Source organism: Vombatus ursinus, unplaced genomic scaffold (assembly GCF_900497805.2).
Source record: "Vombatus ursinus unplaced genomic scaffold, bare-nosed wombat genome assembly UNPS02014790.1, whole genome shotgun sequence".
In the NCBI taxonomy this organism is placed as follows: Eukaryota; Metazoa; Chordata; class Mammalia; order Diprotodontia; family Vombatidae; genus Vombatus; species Vombatus ursinus.
Window position 1 is genome coordinate 163,329 of NW_020954568.1, and position 4,271 is coordinate 167,599.

Here is a 4,271-nt window from a genome sequence, read left to right on the forward strand (position 1 = left end):
CAGAGACAGAGAGACAGAGACAGAGAGGCAGAGACAGAGAGACAGAGACAGAGAGGCAGAGACAGAGAGACAGAGACAGAGAGACAGAGACAGAGAGGGCTCGTTGGTCCAGAGTTGGCCTGTTCTCCCCGTTAGACTCGGAGCTTCTTGAAGGCAAGGACTCATTTTTGTCTTTCTTTGCATCCTCAGCACAGTGCCTAGCACATCGTAGGTGCTTAATAAATGCTTTTTATTGATTCATTCATGAGACCACTGATAGAATTCTGTTCATCAACTATTATTTAGGTCCACTGAGGCATAAAGTAGACGATGCCTGCGCTAAGGGGATGGCGTCCATCCTGGAGGATGTGCAGTCTAGGGTTCAAATGAAAGCGATTTGACTCTGGGCCCTCTCCTCGACACCCCGGTCTGTGAGTGTGGACGTCCTGGAGCAGCACAAGGGCTCCTCAGTGTCAGGGACAGAGGCTCAGCCCCGTCCTCCGCACAGGGACAGCCCAGCGGATGAAGAAGACCTCCGGGCAGGGCCACGGCACCCGTGTGGAGCCGGTCCGTTTCTTCTTAGGTCCGTCAGCTCATTGATATGGCACAAACTGGGTCCACACATCTGGGGCAGGCCATGTCTGTGGACAAGGGTGACGGAGTCACCTTCGGGAGATGGTGCCGGCAAGCTGACCTGGCACGAAACACCAGTGTTCCCAATATGTTGCTGGAGGCCTGTGGACCTCAGGAGAGGACCATCCCACCTCCTAGAAGTCACCATGGCCTGTGACCTAAACAGCAACCAGGAGGCACAGAGCGGCTGAAGCAGCCCCATGCCTTTCTAGTGTCCTGAGGGATGCCCTCTGGGAGTGAGAGGTAGAAAAGGGAAAGGTGAGAGGCTGCTGAGGGGCAGGCTGGAGGTGCTCCAAACCGGACAAAGTGGCACTTTCCAGGCGTCAACGTCAAGGTCACCTCCCAAGGACGAGATGGGAGGGACCTGGCCGGACAGCAGTGTGTGAGGGAAAGCTCTGGGGCTGTGGTTCACTGCGGGTCACCAGTGGGACACTGCAGCCCCTAGCCTGCATACAGGGGTGTTCGCTGGGTCTGAGCACCAGGAGGAGAAACTCTCCTTGCTTTCCAGCTTGGTGAGAGCGGCTGACAGCCTCTGGAGGAGCACGGGCAGCTCGGGGGCTGTAATGTAGGATTGGCATCGACAAACCAGAGTGTGTTCAGGGGAGGGCCACCAGCCATGCCAAATGTGGTTCAGCCGCAGGAACTGAGAACGTTCAGCCCAGGGGATGGAGGGCTCAGGAGGGCCTGGGAGAGTCCTGTCCTCGGGTACTCAAAGTGAGTGAAGGAGGGAATCACCTTGTCCTGTTTGCCCCAGGGGTCAGAGCTAGGACAAAGCAGGAGGCCCAGAGAGGCTGCCTTAGGCCCGATGCCAATCTGAGCCTTCCCCACGTAGGATGAGAGGCACGGAGAGGTGGTGAGCTTTCTGGGGAGGGGATTTTCCTTCAGTTATTGCTCAGATTAGACAGCCACTGGGGTCCCTGTCCGCTCTTACCAAGCGGGATTCCATGAAGATTGAAAGCTAGGAGAGGCCTTGGACCCCATGAGTGTCAACCTCATCTTACAGATGGGGTAACTGAGTGCTGGAGCTGAGTTGTGGCGGATTTCTTTTTCCTGCCTTCCGCATTTCTTTACCTCCCCTGCCTCCCCCAGCCCCCTCAGCTCAGTCTGGGTTGGCTAATCATGTTTTTTTGTTGTAGGCTGTTACAGTCCCTGGAGTTGGATGGAATCCTAGAAATCGTTGAGCCCAAGCCCCCAAACTGAAGTCCAGAGAGGTTGTGACATGCTTATGGTCACGCAGCATGGGATCAGTTTCCCTTCACTTTAATGGGGCGGTTCAAGCTGGTGGTACCGGTGCTCAGAGAGGCTGTGACGTGTCCAGGCTCACACAGCATTGTGTTTTGGGTTTTCCTCCCCAGTGTATCGGGAAGATGGATGCAGCCATCAGAGGAATAGCACCATTTAGGAAAGGTCCCACTTGGACGTGGTCCCAAAGGGACTGAGAGCATGTCTCCAGAGTGGACCCCATGGTGGGGGACTGGGGAAGGAGAGCCGACCATATACGGCCTCGGTTCTGGCTCTGCTGCCGCGGCCCACCTCTGTGCTGAATGCTTGGGGCAGGTGGCCAGGAGGACAGGGTGGGGGTTCCCTGGCACGTGGGAGTAGCTGAAGGGGAGAACAGGACAGCCCAGCAGGGCCCCTGGGGACACAATGTCGTACGAGCCCCCTCCTCCACCTCACCCTGTCCCACTGAGATTCTGCTGGCCTGACTGGGCTGTAAATTTAGAAGCATTCCCTTTCCTGGCTGGGGGTGGGGGCAAGGCCAGGGGGCCTCTCTCCTTCTCCAAACATGTCCCTTCCTTCTCAGCCTCTGGAGACAGCTGCATCTATACTTGGTATGGCCCCCAAGACTGGGAGGGTCCTCACCTCCCTCGCCTTGCTCCTTGGCTGCCCAATAGACTTTGGGGCAAGATCAGATGTCACTATAACTAGGGGCAGGAGGGCTTGGGGTGGTGACAGTGCCAACAGGCGGCCCTGCTCCTTCGAGCTCCCCTTCTCTGCAGGCCTACCTCCAGGTCAGTGGGATGACGGGGAGTTGAGTGGGGTCTCTGAGCTGATGAGATGGAGCCGTGGACAAGACCCCGCCTGGGCCCCGCTCTGCGTCTGGCTACCTTGAGTTGGGAAGGCGAGGGCTGCCTGAAGCCAAGGCAGGGAGTGGGGATGGGGCTCTGGGGCAAAGAGGGAAGGGGCTTTGGAGGTTACAGGGAGGGCCAAGGGGACAGCCTGCCAGCGCATTCTGTGATGCTCCTGTTCTGTGGTCTTAAGACATCCCTGCTCTCTGCGGCCTGTGGGCTCCATCTGACCTCAGGGAGAAAGGAGGGGACCAGGAGGAGGAGAGGAGCTGGGGCATGAGACTGAGGCTGGGATGGCCCAGCTCATCTCTCTTTCCCCATCCCAGATTCTCATTCCCTTCAGGACTGTGAGAGGCAGAAAGGGTGAGAATCACAGGGGAGAGCTGAGGGCTGCTGGGTCTGTGCTGAGGGTGGACAGACACAGGGGCAGGGTGAGGGGCACCTGCCGGATAGACCTGGAGTGAAGGTCAAAGTTCCAGCCAGGCGGATGTCAGAAGGAACGGGTCCAGATCCATCCCTTTGTCCAGTCCTGTGCCTGGCCCTAGGTCCTCCTCCCCACCCCTCATTGCCACCCAGTAAGGGAGCTCTGAAAATACTGGGGGCTCCTTCCAGAGAGCAGGGCCTGATGGGCAGGGGCAGCTGGCAGAAAGCTGCGTTTCTAGGCCTGGTCCCACCCACCTTAGCCAAGTGAAGACAATGGTGGGGCTCCTCCCAAGTCTCCAGCCTCCTGTAGCCTTCCCTCCCCAAGCTCAGCTGGCCTCTTCTCCAGAGCCAAGGATGGGGCACTGAGGCAGAAGCCAAAGGCAGTCCTAAGCCAGCTCCTTCTTCTCATCTCCTGGGAAGTCCTGTCAAAGACAAGAAAATGGTGCCACCCCCAGGACCTTAAGAAGGTGGCACAGCTGTCCTGTGCCAATCCCCATAGAGACACTGGGGACCCCAACAAACCCCTCTGTTGGCATGTCTGCCGTCTCCCACTATGTCAGGAGGCAAGGCGAGGGTTTAGATGGGAAAACGGCGGCCCCGAAGCATTGAACGCCTTGCCTAGGGTCGCAGAGTTAGCAGCAGAGGGAGGGTGAGAGCCTGGACCTTGTGCCTCCCTCTGGGGCACGGCCCCCTCCTCGGGATCTCTTCTCCCTCCCCCCCTCCCCTCTCTTCACCTTGGGCCCCATGTAAGGAGGGTGGCATCTGTCTCAGCAGATGGGGGGGGCCCCCAAGTTGGAGGGTTGTTTCCATTCCCAGACCCTGATCTCCTCCCTGGGAGGCAGCTGGTGGCATTCTCAGCTGTTAAGATATCCTAGGTGGGAGGGTGCCCATTTCTCTGCTACCCCTCCCCCTCAGGACATGTGACTGATGGCAGGTGGCAGGGCGGGGGCATACTGGCAAAGAGGTCAGCAGTAGCTGTGCTTTGGAGGAAAGCAGCCCAGAGAACCAGGGTTCTAGACTCAGCTCTACCCCTGCCCTTGGCCTCAAGCTCCCCTGTATCTGTGAAATGAGATGATTTTAGGACCAGGGACAGAGACTAATGAGAGAGACAGGCTGAGGAGAGAGACAGAGGCAGAGAGAGGAAGAGGGAGAGACAGACTGACAGAG